A 19,502-nucleotide genomic window follows, 5' to 3' on the forward strand; every position below is an offset into this window, starting at 1 on the left:
CTCCGGTAGCCTCTCTTTCAGAAGTCCTGTTACTTTCACTTTCCGTTGCTGACTCGCCTTTCACTAATCGTCACTCATTTATTTTATGAATTCAGCTCAAATACTTCACGTCTGAGTCTCACGACTACTTCCCCGAAATTCTCTGGCTTTACAAGTTTTGACTTGTCTCTGGTTAGGTCTTCACAGACTGTCCGTATTTGCTCTTTCTTTGTCTTTTTATTTCACAATCATAGTTGGCACTTGCTCCTTCAGAGCTCCTTCCGAGCTGGCTGGGGGCACAGTGGGGCCAACAAGAGGCGAGGCCACGTTGGATTTGGTTTTGGGTAATGAACCAGGCCAGGTGTTGGATTTGGAGGTAGGAGAGCACTTTGGGGACAGTGACCACAATTCGGTGACGTTTACGTTAATGATGGAAAGGGATAAGTATACACCGCAGGGCAAGAGTTATAGCTGGGGGAAGGGCAATTATGATGCCATTAGACGTGACTTGGGGGGAATAAGGTGGAGAAGTAGGCTGCAAGTGTTGGGCACACTGGATAAGTGGAGCTTGTTCAAGGATCAGCTAATGCGTGTTCTTGATGAGTACGTCCCGGTCAGGCAGGGAGGAAGGCGTCGAGCGAGGGAACCGTGGTTTACCAAGGAAGTGGAATCTCTTGTTAAGAGGAAGAAGGAGGCCTATGTGAAGATGAGGTGTGAAGTTTCAGTTGGGGCGATGGATAGTTACAAGGTAGCGAGGAAGGATCTAAAGAGAGAGCTAAGACGAGCAAGGAGGGGACATGAGAAGTATTTGGCAGGTAGGATCGAGGAAAACCCAAAAGCTTTCTATAGGTATGTCAGGAATAAGCGAATGACTAGGGACAGAGTAGGACCAGTCAAGGACAGGGATGGGAAGTTGTGTGTGGAGTCTGAAGAGATAGGCGAGATACTAAATGAATATTTTTCGTCAGTATTCACTCAGGAAAAAGATAATGTTGTGGAGGAGAATGCTGACACCCAGGCTATTAGAATAGATGGCATTGAGGTACGTAGGGAAGAGGTGTTGGCAATTCTGGACAGGCTGAAAATAGATAAGTCCCCGGGGCCTGATGGGATTTATCCTAGGATTCTCTGGGAGGCCAGGGAAGAGATTGCTGGACCTTTGGCTTTGATTTTTATGTCATCATTGGCTACAGGAATAGTGCCAGAGGACTGGAGGATAGCAAATGTGGTCCCTTTGTTCAAAAAGGGGAGCAGAGACAACCTCGGCAACTATAGACCGGTGAGCCTCACGTCTGTAGTGGGTAAAGTCTTGGAGGGGATTATAAGAGACAAGATTTATAATCACCTAGATAGGAATAATATGATCAGGGATAGTCAGCATGGCTTTGTGAATGGTAGGTCATGCCTCACAAACCTTATCGAGTTCTTTGAGAAGGTGACTGAACAGGTAGACGAGGGTAGAGCAGCTGATGTGGTGTATATGGATTTCAGTAAAGCGTTTGATAAGGTTCCCCACGGTAGGCTATTGCAGAAAATACGGAGGCTGGGGATTGAGGGATTGATGTGGATCAGAAATTGGCGAGCTGAAAGAAGACAGAGGGTGGTGGTTGATGGGAAATGTTCAGAATGGAGTTCAGTTACAAGTGGCGTACCACAAGGATCTGTTCTGGGGCCGTTGCTGTTTGTCATTTTTATCAATGACCTAGAGGAAGGCGCAGAAGGGTGGGTGAGTAAATTTGCAGATGACACTGTTGTCGTCAGTGGTGGTGTTGTCGACAGTGTGGAAGGATGTAGCAGGTTACAGAGGGACATAGATAAGCTGCAGAGCTGGGCTGAGAGGTGGCAAATGGAGTTTAATGTAGAGAAGTGTGAGGTGATTCACTTTGGAAGGAATAACAGGAATGCGGAATATTTGGCTAATGGTAAAGTTCTTGGAAGTGTGGATGAGCAGAGGGATCTAGGTGTCCATGTACATAGATCCCTGAAAGTTGCCACCTAGGTTGATAGGGTTGTGAAGAAGGCCTATGGAGTGTTGGTCTTTATTGGTAGAGGGATTGAGTTCCGGAGTCAGGAGGTCATGTTGCAGCTGTACAAAACTCTGGTACGGCCGCATTTGGAGTATTGTGTACAGTTCTGGTCACCGCATTATAGGAAGGACGTGGAGGCTTTGGAGCGGGTGCAGAGGAGATTTACCAGGATGTTGCCTGGTATGGAGGGAAAATCTTATGAGGAAAGGCTGATGGACTTGAGGTTGTTTTCGTTGGAGAGAAGAAGGTTAAGAGGAGACTTAATAGAGGCATACAAAATGATCAGGGGGTTAGATAGGGTGGACAGTGAGAGCCTTCTCCCGCGGATGGAAATGGCTGGCACGAGGGGACATAGCTTTAAACTGAGGGGTAATAGATATAGGACAGAGGTGAGAGGTAGGTTCTTTACGCAAAGAGTGGTGAGGCCGTGGAATGCCCTACCTGCTACAGTAGTGAACTCGCCAACATTGTGGGCATTTAAAAGTTTATTGGATAAGCATATGGATGATAATGGCATAGTGTAGGTTAGATAGCTTTTGTTTCGGTGCAACATCGTGGGCCGAAGGGCCTGTACTGCGCTGTATCGTTCTATAGTGGTTAGCACAATTTCTTCACAGCTCCAGGGTCCCAGGTTCGATTCCCGGCTTGGGTCACTGTCTGTGCGGAGTCTGCACGTCCTCCCCGTGTGTGCGTGGGTTTCCTCCGGGTGCTCCGGTTTCCTCCCACAGTCCAAAGATGTGCAGGTTAGGTGGATTGGCCATGTTAAATTGCCCTTAGTGTCTAAAATTGCCCTTAGTGTTGGGTGGGGTCACTGGGTTGTGGGATTATGGGGATAGGGTGGAGGTGTGGGCTTGGGTAGGGTGCTCTTTCAAAGAGCCGGTGCAGACTCGATGGGCCGAATGGTCTCCTTCTGCATTGTAAATACTATGATTACAATCAGGGACCATTTGCTCTGTTTTCTTTATCTCTCATACGGATAGCTGTTCCCCAAACTCTCCTTATATCATTAAGGGGCCATTGTCCTTTGGAAATATTGTACAGTAAAAATTTCTGTTCAATCTCTGTACCAGGTTTGGTCAATTCCAATCGCTGTTCTATGGAACTCTTTGTTATCTGACACATTTCTTCTGCAGAAATATCTGGTGTAGGGCAGCACGGTGGTGCAGTGGTGAACACTGCTGCCTCACTGCACCGAGGTCCCAGGTTCGATCCCTGCTCTGGGTCACTGTCCATGTGGAGTTTGCACATTCTCCCTGTGTCTCTATGGATTTCACCCCCACAACCCAAAGACCTGCAGGGTAGGTGGATTGGCCACGCTAAATTGCCCCTTAATTGGAAAAAATGAATTGGGTACTGTAAATTTATTTTTTTCAGAGGAAATATCTGGTGGAGCTCAGCCATCCCTCGAGGTCGTCGGCAGATTCTCAGCCACCATTTCAACTCTGAAACCATATTTTCTAACCCCGGGCCTCAAGTTGTCGACTATTCTTTATTCGGAAGGATCACAATATATATAATATACTGCCATATAATACATATATACCATCGTCAGATGTCGGCCTGTTACTGAGACTTGGGCCAATTTCAAGCTGGACATGTTCGTAAGGAGTGCGGAGGAAGTCGCCCAACTCTAAGCGGTCACAGATGTGTGGGTCTCTTACCTTGGTTCTCCAGCTCCGCTGCCTGATGCCTCGGTCTTGTGTTCAGTCTCTTCCTCCTGGTACTCCTGGCTGGCTCGCCAAATTGTCGGGGCTCTTGTTTTACCTTCTTCTAATAAGACTCAATTGTCCGGTTGATTGGCGGTGTCAAAAATACAACTTTATTGCCAATTATCCAGCTAATAACACTTGCATATGAACTGCATCAAAACTTAGAAACAAAATATCAAACGATACATAAAGGGGTCGAATACATGGCAGAGAAAAGCATTAAACATTAAAGCATAAAGCAATCACTTCAAAATAAACAAATAGGGTGATTCAAGAATTCAGGAAGGCAGAAATTCAGAAATGAGACCTCGACCACGAGGTCTTACTTTAAGGAAATCCTTATCTATGGTCTAATCCCTCATTTACTCTCATTGGTTTCTAATTATCGCCTGAGACCTCCTGGTTTGTTGAACTGGATGTCCGTTACTAAGAGGGTGATTTATTGATCAAACATGGGCCATTGCTGAAGATTGACTGGTGTCTGTCAAAGTTAGTTCATCATTTACATGCACAGTGTCATAAAAATAGGTTTCTCACGCCACAGCTGGCCATAGACCCTTGTTGTAATGAATTAGTTGATAGATTTTTATTGCTAAATGCACTGAAATACAATAGTCAATTCATTACATGAAACATTCACTGAAACAATGTCCAAATTTACACAGTCAAGAAACGAGAGGTCAATAGTTGATTCATTATCTACAACAATGACTGAATTCACACAGTCAAGACATCTTTAATAATTTCACTCTTTAGCTATGAATTCAATTTGCACCTAAAACCATGAATACATCAATAATCTCAGTACGGTCTCCTCCTGATGTCAGCGCGCTGTCCCAGTACCGTCTCCTCCTGACGTCAGCGCTCTGTCCCAGTACCGTCTCCTCCTGACGTCAGCGCGCTGTCCCAGTACCGTCTCCTCCTGATGTCAGCGGGCTGTCCCAGTACCGTCTCCTCCTGACGTCAGCGCGCTGTCCCAGGACAGTCTCCTCCAGACGTCAGCTGGCTGTCCCAGTACCGTCTCCTTCTGACGTCAGCGCCCTGTCCCAGTACCGTCTCCTCCTGACGTCAGCGCGCTGCCCCAGTACCGTCACCTCCTGACGTCAGCGCCCTGTCCGAGTACCGTCTCCTCCTGACGTCAGTGCGCTGTCCCAGTGCGGTCTCCTCCTGACGTCAGCGCGCTGTCCCAGTGCGGTCTCCTCCTGACGTCAGCGCGCTGTCCCAGTACCGTCTCCTCCTGACGTCAGCGCGCTGTCCCAGTACCGTCTCCTCCTGACGTCAGCGCCCTGTCCCAGTACCGTCTCCGCCTGACGTCAGCGCGCTGTCCCAGTACCATCTCCTACTGACATCAGCGCGCTGTCCCAGTGCGGTCTCCTCCTGTCAGTGCGCTGCCCCAGTACCGTCTCCTCCTGACGTCAGCGCGCTGACCCAGTACCGTCACCTCCTGATGTCAGCGCGCTGTCCAAGTACCGTCTCCTCCTGACGTCAGCGCGCTGTCCCAGTACTGTCTCCTCCTGACGTCAGCGCGCTGTCCCAGTCCCGTCTCCTCCTGACGTCAGCGCGCTGTCCCAGTACCGTCTCCTCCTGAGGTCAGCGCGCTGTCCCAGTACCGTTTCCTCCTGACGTCAGCGTGCTGTCCCAGTACCGCCTCCTCCTGACGTCAGCGAGCCGTCCCAGTACCGTCTCCTCCTGACATCAGCGCGCTGTCCCAGTGCGGTCTCATCCTGACGTCAGCGTGCTGTCCCAGTACCGCCACCTCCTGACGTCAGCGTGCTGTCCCAGTACCGCCTCCTCCTGACGTCAGCGCGCTGTCCCAGTACCGTCTCCTCCTGACGTCAGCGCGCTGCCCCAGTACCGTCTCCTCCTGAGGTCAGCGAGCTGTCCCAGTACCGTCTCCTCCTGACATCAGCGTGCTGTCCCAGTACCGCCTCCTCCTGATGTCAGCGTGCTGTCCCATAACCGTCTCCTCCTGACGTCAGCGCGCTGTCCCAGTACCGTCTCCTCCTGACGTCAGCGCGCTGTCCCAGTACCGTCTCCTCCTGACGGCAGCGCGCTGTCCCAGTACCGTCTCCTCCTGAAATCAGCGCCCTGTCCCAGTACCGTCTCCTCCTGACGTCAGCGCGCTGTCCCAGTACCGTCACCTCCTGATGTCAGCGCGCTGTCCAAGTACCGTCTCCTCCTGACGTCAGCGCGCTGTCCCAGTACTGTCTCCTCCTGACGTCAGCGCGCTGTCCCAGTACCGTCTCATCCTGACGTCAGCGCCCTGTCCCAGTACCGTCTCCTCCTGACGTCAGCGCGCTGTCCCAGTCCCGTCTCCTCCTGACGTCAGCGCGCTGTCCCAGTCCCGTCTCCTCCTGACGTCAACGCGCTGTCCCAGTACCGTCTCCTCCTGAGGTCAGCGCGCTGTCCCAGTACCGTTTCCTCCTGACGTCAGCGTGCTGTCCCAGTACCGCCTCCTCCTGACGTCAGCGCGCTGTCCCAATACCGTCTCCTCCTGACGTCAGCGCGCTGTCCCAGTACCGTCTCCTCCTGAGGTCAGCGCGCTGTCCCAGTACCGTCTCCTCCTGACGTCAGCGCGCTGTCCCAGTACCGTCTCCTCCTGATATTAGCGCGCTGTCCCGGTACCGTCTCCTCCTGACGTCAGCGCGCTGTCCCAGTACCGTCTCCTCCTGACGTCAGCGTGCTGTCCCAGTACCGTCTCCTCCTGACATCAGCGCGCTGTCCCAGTACCGTCTCCTCCTGACGTCAGCGCGCAGTCCCAGTGCCGTCTCCTCCTGACGTCAGAGCGCTGTCCCAGTACCGTCTCCTCCTGACGTCAGCGCGCTGTCCCGGTACTGTCTCCTCCTGACATCAGCGCGCTGTCCCAGTACCGTCTCCTCCTGACGTCAGCGCGCAGTCCCAGTGCCGTCTCCTCCTGACGTCAGAGCGCTGTCCCAGTACCGTCTCCTCCTGACATCAGCGCGCTGTCCCAGTACCGTCTCCTCCTGACGTCAGCGCGCAGTCCCAGTGCCGTCTCCTCCTGACGTCAGAGCGCTGTCCCAGTACCGTCTCCTCCTGACGACAGCGGGCTGTCCCAGTACCATCTCCTCCTGACGTCAGCGCGCTGTCCCAGTACCGTCTCCTCCTGACGTCAGCGCGCTGTCCCAGTACCGTCTCCTCGCTGTCCCAGTACCGTCTCCTCCTGACGTCAGCGCGCTGTCCCAGTACCGTCTCCTCCTGACGTCAGCGCCCTGTCCCAGTGCCGTCTCCTCCTGACGTCAGAGCGCTGTCCCAGTACCGTCTCCTCCTGACGTCAGCGCGCTGTCCCAGTACCGTCTCCTCCTGACTTCAGCGCGCTGTCCCAGTACCGTCTCCTCCTGACGTCAGCGCGCTGACCCAGTACCGTCACCTCCTGATGTCAGCGCGCAGTCCAAGTACCGTCTCCTCCTGACGTCAGCGCGCTGTCCCAGTGCCTTCTCCTCCTGACGTCAGCGCGCTGTCCCAGTACTGTCTCCTCCTGACGTCAGCGCGCTGTCCCAGTACCGTCTCCTCCTGACGTCAGCGCGCTGTCCCAGTACCGTTTACTCCTGACGTCAGCGCGCTGTCCCAGTACCGCCTCCTCCTGACGTCAGCGAGCCGTCCCAGTACCGTCTCCTCCTGACATCAGCGCGCTGTCCCAGTGCGGTCTCATCCTGACGTCAGCGCGCTGTCCCAGTACCGTCTCCTCCTGACGTCAGCGCGCTGTCCCAGTACCGCCACCTCCTGACGTCAGCGTGCTGTCCCAGTACCGCCTCCTCCTGACGTCAGCGAGCTGTCCCAGTACCGTCTCCTCCTGACATCAGCGTGCTGTCCCAGTACCTCCTCCTCCTGACGTCAGCGCGCTGTCCCAGTACCGTCTCCTCCTGACGTCAGCGTGCTGTCCCAGTACCGTCTCCTCCTGACGGCAGCGCGCTGTCCCAGTACCGTCTCCTCCTGACATCAGCGCCCTGTCCCAGTACCGTCTCCTCCTGACGTCAGCGCGCTGTCCCAGTACCGTCACCTCCTGATGTCAGCGCGCTGTCCAAGTACCGTCTCCTCCTGACGTCAGCGCGCTGTCCCAGTACTGTCTCCTCCTGACGTCAGCGCGCTGTCCCAGTACCGTCTCATCCTGACGTCAGCGCCCTGTCCCAGTACCGTCTCCTCCTGACGTCAGCGCGCTGTCCCAGTACCGTCTCCTCCTGACGTCAGCGCGCTGTCCCAGTCCCGTCTCCTCCTGACGTCAACGCGCTGTCCCAGTACCGTCTCCTCCTGAGGTCAGCGCGCTGTCCCAGTACCGTCTCCTCGTGACGTCAGAGCGCTGTCCCAGTACCGTCTCCTCCTGACGTCAGCGCGCTGTCCCAGTCCCGTCTCCTCCTGACGTCAGCGCGCTGTCTCAGTACCGTTTCCTCCTGACGTCAGCGTGCTGTCCCAGTACCGCCTCCTCCTGACGTCAGCGCGCTGTCCCAATACCGTCTCCTCCTGACGTCAGCGCGCTGTCCCAGTACCGTCTCCTCCTGAGGTCAGCGCGCTGTCCCAGTACCGTTTCCTCCTGACAAACAAACAAAGAACAAAGAAATGTACAGCACAGGAACAGGCCCTTCGGCCCTCCAAGCCCGTGCCGACCATACTGCCCGACTAAACTACAATCTTCTACACTTCCTGGGTCCGTATCCTTCTATTCCCATCCTATTCATATATTTGTCAAGATGCCCCTTAAATGTCCCTATCGTCCCTGCCTCCACTACCTCCTCCGGTAGCGAGTTCCAGGCACCCACTACCCTCTGCGTAAAAAACTTGCCTCGTACATCTACCTGACATCAGCGTGCTGTCCCAGTACCGCCTCCTCCTGACGTCAGCGTGCTGTCCCAGTACCGCCTCCTCCTGACGTCAGCGCGCTGTCCCAGTACCGTCTCCTCCTGAGGTCAGCGAGCTGTCCCAGTACCGTCTCCTCCTGACATCAGCGTGCTGTCCCAGTACCGCCTCCTCCTGATGTCAGCGCGCTGTCCCAGTACCGTCTCCTCCTGACGACAGCGCGCTGTCCCAGTACCGTCTCCTCCTGATATTAGCGCGCTGTCCCGGTACTGTCTCCTCCTGACGACAGCGCGCTGTCCCAGTACCGTCTCCTCCTGACGTCAGCGTGCTGTCCCAGTACCGCCTCCTCCTGACGTCAGCGCGCTGTCCCAGTACCGTCTCCTCCTGAGGTCAGCGAGCTGTCCCAGTACCGTCTCCTCCTGACATCAGCGTGCTGTCCCAGTACCGCCTCCTCCTGATGTCAGTGCGCTGTCTCAGTACCGTCTCCTCCTGACGTCAGCGCGCTGTCCCAGTACCGTCACATCCTGACGTCAGCGTGCTGTCCCAGTACCGTCTCCTCCTGACGTCAGCGCGCTGTCCCAGTACCGTCACCTCCTGATGTCAGCGCGCTGTCCAAGTACCGTCTCCTCCTGACGTCAGCGCGCTGTCCCAGTACCGTCTCATCCTGACGTCAGCGCCCTGTCCCAGTACCGTCTCCTCCTGACGTCAGCGCGCTGTCCCAGTCCCGTCTCCTCCTGACGTCAGCGCGCTGTCCCAGTCCCGTCTCCTCCTGACGTCAACGCGCTGTCCCAGTACCGTCTCCTCCTGAGGTCAGCGCAGTACCGTCTCCTCCTGACGTCAGCGTGCTGTCCCAGTACCGTCTCCTCCTGACATCAGCGCGCTGTCCCAGTACCGTCTCCTCCTGACGTCAGCGCGCTGTCCCAGTACCGTCTCCTCCTGACATCTGCGCGCTGTCCCAGTACCGTCTCCTCCTGACATCAGCGCGCTGTCCCAGTACCGTCTCCTCCTGACGTCAGCGCGCTGTCCCAGTACCGTCTCCTCCTGACGTCAGCGTGCTATCCCAGTACCGTCTCCTCCTGACATCAGCGCGCTGTCCAGGTACTGTCTCCTCCTGACGTCAGCGCGCAGTCCCAGTGCCGTCTCCTCCTGACGTCAGCGCGCAGTCCCAGTGCCGTCTCCTCCTGACGTCAGCGCGCTGTCCCAGTACCGTCTCCTCCTGACATCAGCGCGCTGTCCCAGTACCGTCTCCTCCTGACGTCAGCGCGCAGTCCCAGTGCGGTCTCCTCCTGACGTCAGAGCGCTGTCCCAGTACCGTCTCCTCCTGACGTCAGCGCGCTGTCCCGGTACTGTCTCCTCCTGACATCAGCGCGCTGTCCCAGTACCGTCTCCTCCTGACGTCAGCGCGCAGTCCCAGTGCCGTCTCCTCCTGACGTCAGAGCGCTGTCCCAGTACCGTCTCCTCCTGACATCAGCGCGCTGTCCCAGTACCGTCTCCTCCTGACGTCAGCGCGCAGTCCCAGTGCCGTCTCCTCCTGACGTCAGAGCGCTGTCCCAGTACCGTCTCCTCCTGACGACAGCGCGCTGTCCCAGTACCATCTCCTCCTGACGTCAGCGCGCTGTCCCAGTACCGTCTCCTCCTGACGTCAGCGCGCTGTCCCAGTACCGTCTCCTCGCTGTCCCAGTACCGTCTCCTCCTGACGTCAGCGCGCTGTCCCAGTACCGTCTCCTCCTGACGTCAGCGCCCTGTCCCAGTGCCGTCTCCTCCTGACGTCAGAGCGCTGTCCCAGTACCGTCTCCTCCTGACGTCAGCGCGCTGTCCCAGTACCGTCTCCTCCTGACTTCAGCGCGCTGTCCCAGTACCGTCTCCTCCTGACGTCAGCGCGCTGACCCAGTACCGTCACCTCCTGATGTCAGCGCGCAGTCCAAGTACCGTCTCCTCCTGACGTCAGCGCGCTGTCCCAGTGCCTTCTCCTCCTGACGTCAGCGCGCTGTCCCAGTACTGTCTCCTCCTGACGTCAGCGCGCTGTCCCAGTACCGTTTACTCCTGACGTCAGCGCGCTGTCCCAGTACCGCCTCCTCCTGACGTCAGCGAGCCGTCCCAGTACCGTCTCCTCCTGACATTAGCGCGCTGTCCCAGTGCGGTCTCATCCTGACGTCAGCGCGCTGTCCCAGTACCGTCTCCTCCTGACGTCAGCGCGCTGTCCCAGTACCGCCTCCTCCTGACGTCAGCGCGCTGTCCCAGTACCGTCTCCTCCTGACGTCGTGCTGTCCCAGTACCGCCACCTCCTGACGTCAGCGTGCTGTCCAAGTACCGCCTCCTCCTGACGTCAGCGCGCTGTCCCAGTACCGTCTCCTCCTGACGTCAGCGCGCTGTCCCAGTACCGTCACCTCCTGATGTCAGCGCGCTGTCCAAGTACCGTCTCCTCCTGACGTCAGCGCGCTGTCCCAGTACTGTCTCCTCCTGACGTCAGCGCGCTGTCCCAGTACCGTCTCATCCTGACGTCAGCGCCCTGTCCCAGTACCGTCTCCTCCTGACGTCAGCGCGCCTTCCCAGTACCGTCTCCTCCTGACGTCAGCGCGCTGTCCCAGTCCCGTCTCCTCCTGACGTCAACGCGCTGTCCCAGTACCGTCTCCTCCTGAGGTCAGCGCGCTGTCCCAGTACCGTCTCCTCGTGACGTCAGAGCGCTGTCCCAGTACCGTCTCCTCCTGACGTCAGCGCGCTGTCCCAGTCCCGTCTCCTCCTGACGTCAGCGCGCTGTCTCAGTACCGTTTCCTCCTGACGTCAGCGTGCTGTCCCAGTACCGCCTCCTCCTGACGTCAGCGCGCTGTCCCAATACCGTCTCCTCCTGACGTCAGCGCGCTGTCCCAGTACCGTCTCCTCCTGAGGTCAGCGCGCTGTCCCAGTACCGTTTCCTCCTGACGTCAGCGCGCTGTCCCAGTACCGTCTCCTCCTGACGACAGCGCGCTGTCCCAGTACCGTCTCCTCCTGATATTAGCGCGCTGTCCCGGTACTCTCTCCTCCTGACGACAGCGCGCTGTCCCAGTACCGTCTCCTCCTGACGTCAGCGTGCTGTCCCAGTACCGCCTCCTCCTGACGTCAGCGCGCTGTGTCAGTACCGTCTCCTCCTGAGGTCAGCGAGCTGTCCCAGTACCGTCTCCTCCTGACATCAGCGTGCTGTCCCAGTACCGCCTCCTCCTGATGTCAGTGCGCTGTCTCAGTACCGTCTCCTCCTGACGTCAGCGCGCTGTCCCAGTACCGTCACATCCTGACGTCAGCGCGCTGTCCCAGTACCGTCTCCTCCTGACGTCAGCGCGCTGTCCCAGTACCGTCACCTCCTGATGTCAGCGCGCTGTCCAAGTACCGTCTCCTCCTGACGTCAGCGCGCTGTCCCAGTACCGTCTCATCCTGACGTCAGCGCCCTGTCCCAGTACCGTCTCCTCCTGACGTCAGCGCGCTGTCCCAGTCCCGTCTCCTCCTGACGTCAGCGCGCTGTCCCAGTCCCGTCTCCTCCTGACGTCAACGCGCTGTCCCAGTACCGTCTCCTCCTGAGGTCAGCGCAGTACCGTCTCCTCCTGACGTCAGCGTGCTGTCCCAGTACCGTCTCCTCCTGACATCAGCGCGCTGTCCCAGTACCGTCTCCTCCTGACGTCAGCGCGCTGTCCCAGTACCGTCTCCTCCTGACATCTGCGCGCTGTCCCAGTACCGTCTCCTCCTGACATCAGCGCGCTGTCCCAGTACCGTCTCCTCCCGACGTCAGCGCGCTGTCCCAGTACCGTCTCCTCCTGACGTCAGCGTGCTATCCCAGTACCGTCTCCTCCTGACATCAGCGCGCTGTCCAGGTACTGTCTCCTCCTGACGTCAGCGCGCAGTCCCAGTGCCGTCTCCTCCTGACGTCAGCGCGCAGTCCCAGTGCCGTCTCCTCCTGACGTCAGCGCGCTGTCCCAGTACCGTCTCCTCCTGACATCAGCGCGCTGTTCCGGTACTGTCTCCTCCTGACGTCAGCGCGCAGTCCCAGTGCCGTCTCCTCCTGACGTCAGCGCGCAGTCCCAGTGCCGTCTCCTCCTGACGTCAGCGCGCTGTCCCAGTGCCGTCTCCTCCTGACGTCAGCGCGCTGTCCCAGTGCCGTCTCCTCCTGACGTCAGCGCGCTGTCCCAGTGCCGTCTCCTCCTGACGACAGCGCGCTGTCCCAGTGCCGTCTCCTCCTGACGTCAGCGCGCTGTCTTAGTGCCGTCTCGTCTCCCAGTGCCGTCTCCTCCTGACATCAGCGCGCTGTCCCGGTACTGTCTCCTCCTGACATCAGCGCGCTGTCCCAGTACCGTCTCCTCCTGACATCAGCGCGCTGTCCCAGTACCGTCTCCTCCTGACGTCAGCGCGCTGTCCCAGTACCGTCTCCTCCTGACGTCAGCGTGCTGTCCCAGTACCGTCTCCTCCTGACATCAGCGCGCTGTCCCGGTACTGTCTCCTCCTGACATCAGCGCGCTGTCCCAGTACCGTCTCCTCCTGACGTCAGCGCGCTGTCCCAGTGCCGTCTCCTCCTGATGTCAGCGCGCTGTCTTAGTGCCGTCTCGTCTCCCAGTACTGTCTCCTCCTGACATCAGCGCGCTGTCCCAGTACCGTCTCCTCCTGACGTCAGCGCGCTGTCCCAGTACCGTCTCCTCCTGACGTCAGCGCCCTGTCCCAGTGCCGTCTCCTCCTGACGTCAGAGCGCTGTCCCAGTACCGTCTCCTCCTGACGCCAGCGCGCTGTCCTAGTACCGTCTCCTCCTGACGTCAGCGCGCTGTCCCAGTACTGTCTCCTCCTGACGTCAGCGCGCTGACCCAGTACCGTCACCTCCTGATGTCAGCGCGCTGTCCAAGTAACGTCTCCTCCTGACGTCAGCGCGCTGTCCCAGTACTGTCTCCTCCTGACGTCAGCGCGCTGTCCCAGTCCCGTCTCCTCCTGACGTCAGCGCGCTGTCCCAGTACCGTCTCCTCCTGAGGTCAGCGCGCTGTCCCAGTACCGTTTCCTCCTGACGTCAGCGTGCTGTCCCAGTACCGCCTCCTCCTGACGTCAGCGAGCCGTCCCAGTACCGTCTCCTCCTGACATCAGCGCGCTGTCCCAGTGTGGTCTCATCCTGACGTCAGCGTGCTGTCCCAGTACCGCCAACTCCTGACGTCAGCGTGCTGTCCCAGTACCGTCTCCTCCTGAGGTCAGCGAGCTGTCCCAGTACCGTCTCCTCCTGACATCAGCGTGCTGTCCCAGTACCGCCTCCTCCTGATGTCAGCGTGCTGTCGCAGTACCGTCTCCTCCTGACGTCAGCGCGCTGTCCCAGTACCGTCTCCTCCTGACGTCAGCGCGCTGTCCCAGTACCGTCTCCTCCTGAGGTCAGCGCCCTGTCCCAGTACCGTCTCCTCCTGACGTCAGCGCGCTGTCCCAGTACCGTCTCCTCCTGACGTCAGCGCGCTGTCCCAGTACCGTCTCCTCCTGACGTCAGCGCGCTGTCCCAGTACCGTCTCCTCCTGACGGCAGCGCGCTGTCCCAGTACCGTCTCCTCCTGAAATCAGCGACCTGTCCCAGTACCGTCTACTCCTGACGTCAGCGCGCTGTCCCAGTACCGTCACCTCCTGATGTCAGCGCGCTGTCCAAGTACCGTCTCCTCCTGACGTCAGCGCGCTGTCCCAGTACTGTCTCCTCCTGACGTCAGCGCGCTGTCCCAGTACCGTCTCATCCTGACGTCAGCGCCCTGTCCCAGTACCGTCTCCTCCTGACGTCAGCGCGCTGTCCCAGTCCCGTCTCCTCCTGACGTCAGCGCGCTGTCCCAGTCCCGTCTCCTCCTGACGTCAACGCGCTGTCCCAGTACCGTCTCCTCCTGAGGTCAGCGCGCTGTCCCAGTACCGTTTCCTCCTGACGTCAGCGTTCTGTCCCAGTACCGCCTCCTCCTGACGTCAGCGCGCTGTCCCAATACCGTCTCCTCCTGACGTCAGCGCGCAGTCCCAGTACCGTCTCCTCCTGAGGTCAGCGCGCTGTCCCAGTACCGTTTCCTCCTGACGTCAGCGCGCTGTCCCAGTACCGTCTCCTCCTGACGACAGCGCGCTGTCCCAGTACCGTCTCCTCCTGACGTCAGCGCGCTGTCCCAGTACCGTCTCCTCCTGATATTGGCGCGCTGTCCCGGTACCGTCTCCTCCTGACGTCAGCGCGCTGTCCCAGTACCGTCTCCTCCTGACGCCAGCGTGCTGTCCCAGTACCGTCTCCTCCTGACATCAGCGCGCTGTCCCGGTACCGTCTCCTCCTGACGTCAGCGCGCAGTCCCAGTACCGTCTCCTCCTGACGTCAGCGCCCTGTCCCAGTACCGTCTCCTCCTGACGTCAGCGTGCTGTCCCAGTACCATCTCCTCCTGACGTCTGCGCGCTGTCCCAGTACCGTCTCCTCCTGACGTCAGTGCGCAGTCCCAGTGCCGTCTCCTCCTGACGTCAGCGCGCAGTCCCAGTGCCGTCTCCTCCTGACGTCAGAGCGCTGTCCAAGTGCCGTCTCCTCCTGACGACAGCGCGCTGTCCCAGTGCCGTCTCCTCCTGACGACAGCGCGCTGTCCCAGTACCGTCTCCTCCTGACGTCAGCGCGCTGTCCCAGTACCGTCTCCTCCTGACGGCAGCGCGCTGTCCCAGTACCGTCTCCTCGCTGTCCCAGTACCGTCTCCTCCTGACGTCAGCGCGCTGTCCCAGTACCGTCTCCTCCTGACGTCAGCGCGCTGTCCCAGTACCGTCTCCTCCTGACGTCAGCGCGCTGTCCCAGTACCGTCTCCTCCTGACGTCAGCGCGCTGTCCCAGTGCCTTCTCCTCCTGACGTCAGCGCGCTGTCCCAGTACTGTCTCCTCCTGACGTCAGCGCGCTGTCCCAGTACCGTTTCCTCCTGACGTCAGCGCGCTGTCCCAGTACCGTCTCCTCCTGACGTCAGCGTGCTGTCCCAGTACCGCCTCCTCCTGACGTCAGCGAGCCGTCCCAGTATCGTCTCCTCCTGACATCAGCGCGCTGTCCCAGTGCCGTCTCCTCCTGACGTCAGCGCGCTGTCCCAGTGCCGTCTCCTCCGGACGTCAGCGCGCTGTCCCAGTACCGTCTCCTCCTGACGTCAGCGCGCTGTCCCAGTACCGCCACCTCCTGACGTCAGCGTGCTGTCCCAGTACCGCCTCCTCCTGACGTCAGCGCGCTGTCCCAGTACCGTCTCCTCCTGACGTCGCGCTGTCCCAGTACCGCCACCTCCTGACGTCAGCGTGCTGTCCCAGTACCGCCTCCTCCTGACGTCAGCGCGCTGTCCCAGTACCGTCTCGTCCTGAGGTCAGCGAGCTGTCCCAGTACCGTCTCCTCCTGACATCAGCGTGCTGTCCCAGTACCTCCTCCTCCTGACGTCAGCGCGCTGTCCCAGTACCGTCTCCTCCTGACGTCAGCGTGCTGTCCCAGTACCGTCTCCTCCTGACGGCAGCGCGCTGTCCCAGTACCGTCTCCTCCTGACATCAGCGCCCTGTCCCAGTACCGTCTCCTCCTGACGTCAGCGCGCTGTCCCAGTACCGTCACCTCCTGATGTCAGCGCGCTGTCCCAGTACTGTCTCCTCCTGACGTCAGCGCGCTGTCCCAGTACCGTCTCATCCTGACGTCAGCGCCCTGTCCCAGTACCGTCTCCTCCTGACGTCAGCGCGCTGTCCCAGTACCGTCTCCTCCTGACGTCAGCGCGCTGTCCCAGTACCGTCTCCTCCTGACGTCAGCGCGCTGTCCCAGTCCCGTCTCCTCCTGACGTCAGCGCGCTGTCCCAGTCCCGTCTCCTCCTGACGTCAACGCGCTGTCCCAGTACCGTCTCCTCCTGACGTCAGCGCGCTGTCCCAGTACCGTCTCCTCCTGACGTCAGCGCGCTGTCCCAGTCCCGTCTCCTCCTGACGTCAGCGCGCTGTCCCAGTACCGTCTCCTCCTGACGTCAGCGCGCTGTCCCAGTCCCGTCTCCTCCTGACGTCAGCGCGCTGTCTCAGTACCGTTTCCTCCTGATGTCAGCGTGCTGTCCCAGTACCGCCTCCTCCTGACGTCAGCGCGCTGTCCCAATACCGTCTCCTCCTGACGTCAGCGCGCTGTCCCAGTACCGTCTCCTCCTGAGGTCAGCGCGCTGTCCCAGTACCGTCTCCTCCTGACGTCAGCGCGCTGTCCCAGTACCGTCTCCTCCTGACGTCAGCGCGCTGTCCCAGTACCGTTTCCTCCTGACGTCAGCGCGCTGTCCCAGTACCGTCTCCTCCTGAGGTCAGCGAGCTGTCCCAGTACCGTCTCCTCCTGACATCAGCGTGCTGTCCCAGTACCGCCTCCTCCTGATGTCAGTGCGCTGTCTCAGTACCGTCTCCTCCTGACGTCAGCGCGCTGTCCCAGTACCGTCACATCCTGACGTCAGCGCGCTGTCCCAGTACCGTCTCCTCCTGACGTCAGCGCGCTGTCCCAGTACCGTCACCTCCTGATGTCAGCGCGCTGTCCCAGTACCGTCTCCTCCTGAGGTCAGCGCAGTACCGTCTCCTCCTGACGTCAGCGTGCTGTCCCAGTACCGTCTCCTCCTGACATCAGCGCGCTGTCCCAGTACCGTCTCCTCCTGACGTCAGCGCGCTGTCTCAGTACCGTCTCCTCCTGACGTCAGCGCGCTGTCCCAGTACCGTCTCCTCCTGACATCTGCGCGCTGTCCCAGTACCGTCTCCTCCTGACATCAGCGCGCTGTCCCAGTACCGTCTCCTCCTGACGTCAGCGCGCTGTCCCAGTACCGTCTCCTCCTGACGTCAGCGCGCTGTCCCAGTACCGTCTCCTCCTGACGTCAGCGTGCTATCCCAGTACCGTCTCCTCCTGACATCAGCGCGCTGTCCCGGTACTGTCTCCTCCTGATGTCAGCGCGCAGTCCCAGTGCCGTCTCCTCCTGACGTCAGCTCGCTGTCCCAGTGCCGTCTCCTCCTGACGTCAGCGCGCTGTCCCAGTGCCGTCTCCTCCTGACGACAGCGCGCTGTCCCAGTGCCGTCTCCTCCTGACGACAGCGCGCTGTCCCAGTGCCGTCTCCTCCTGACGTCAGCTCGCTGTCCCAGTACCGTCTCCTCCTGACGTCAGCGTGCTGTCCCAGTACCGTCACCTCCTGACGACAGCGCGCTGTCCCAGTACCGTCTCCTCCTGATATTAGCGCGCTGTCCCGGTACCGTCTCCTCCTGACGACAGCGCGCTGTCTTAGTGCCGTCTCGTCTCCCAGTACCGCCACCTCCTGACGACAGCGCGCTATCCCAGTACCGTCTCCTCCTGACGTCAGCGCGCTGTCCCAGTACCGTCTCCTCCTGACGTCAGCGCGCTGTCCCAGTACCGTCTCCTCCTGACGTCAGCGCGCTGTCCCAGTACCGTCTCCTCCTGACGTCAGCGCCCTGTCCCAGTGCCGTCTCCTCCTGACGTCAGAGCGCTGTCCCAGTACCGTCTCCTCCTGACGTCAGCGCGCTGTCCTAGTACCGCCTCCTCCTGACGTCAGCGCGCTGTCCCAGTACTGTCTCCTCCTGACGTCAGCGCGCTGTCCCAGTCCCGTCTCCTCCTGACGTCAGCGCGCTGTCCCAGTACCGTCTCCTCCTGAGGTCAGCGCGCTGTCCCAGTACCGTCTCCTCCTGACGTCAGCGTGCTGTCCCAGTACCGTCTCCTCCTGACGTCAGCGCCCTGTCCCAGTGCCGTCTGCTCCTGACGTCAGAGCGCTGTCCCAGTACCGTCTCCTCCTGACGTCAGCGCGCTGTCCTAGTACCGTCTCCTCCTGACGTCAGCGAGCCGTCCCAGTACCGTCTCATCCTGACGTCAGCGTGCTGTCCCAGTACCGTCTCCTCCTGACGTCAGCGTGCTGTCCCAGTACCGCCTCCTCCTGACGTCAGCGCGCTGTCCCAGTACCGTATCCTCCTGAGGTCAGCGAGCTGTCCCAGTACCGTCTCCTCCTGACGTCAGCGCGCTGTCCCAGTACCGTCTCCTCCTGACGACAGCGCGCTGACCCAGTACCGTCACCTCCTGATGTCAGCGCGCTGTCCCAGTGCCGTCTCCTCCTGACGTCAGCGCGCTGTCCCAGTACCGTCTCCTCCTGACGTCAGCGCGCTGTCCCAGGACCGTCTCCTCCTGACGTCAGCGCGCTGTCCCAGTACCGTATCCTCCTGACGTCAGCATGCTGTCCCTGTACCGTCTCCTCCTCACGCCAGCGCGCTGTCCCAGTACCGTCTCCTCCTGACGTCAGCGCGCTGTCCCAGTACTGTCTCCTCCTGACGTCAGCGCGCTGTCCCAGTACCGTCTCCTCCTGACGTCAGCCCGCTGTCCCAGTACCGTCTCCTCCTGACGTCAGCCCGCTGTCCCAGTACCGTCTCCTCGTGGCGTCGGCGCCCTGTCCCAGTACCGTCTCCTCCTGACGTCAGCGCCCTGTCCCAGTACCGTCTCCTCCTGACGTCAGCGCGCTGTCCCAGTGCCGTCTCCTCCTGACGTCAGCGCGCTGTCCCAGTACCGTCTCCTCCTGACGTCAGCCCGCTGTCCCAGTACCGTCTCCTCGTGGCGTCGGCGCCCTGTCCCAGTACCGTCTCCTCCTGACGTCAGCGCCCTGTCCCAGTACCGTCTCCTCCTGACGTCAGCGCGCTGTCCCAGTGCCGTCTCCTCCTGACGTCAGCGCGCTGTCTCAGTACCGTCTCCTCCTGACGTCAGCGCGCTGTCCCAGTGCCGTCTCCTCCTGACGTCAGCGCGCTGTCCGAGTACCGTCTCCTCCTGACGTCAGCGTGCTGTCCCAGTGCCGTCTCCTCCTGACGCCAGCGCGCTGTCCCAGTACCGTCTCCTCCTGACGTCAGCGTGCTGTCCCAGTGCCGTCTCCTCCTGACGCCAGCGTGCTGTCCCCTTACCGTCTCCTCCTGACGTCAGCGTGCTGTCCCAGTGCCGTCTCCTCCTGACGCCAGCGCGCTGTCCCAGTACCGTCTCCTCCTGACGTCAGCGCGCTGTCTCAGTAC

The sequence above is a fragment of the Scyliorhinus torazame genome, chromosome 4 (genome assembly GCF_047496885.1).
Source record: "Scyliorhinus torazame isolate Kashiwa2021f chromosome 4, sScyTor2.1, whole genome shotgun sequence".
NCBI classification, from domain to species: domain Eukaryota; kingdom Metazoa; phylum Chordata; class Chondrichthyes; order Carcharhiniformes; family Scyliorhinidae; genus Scyliorhinus; species Scyliorhinus torazame.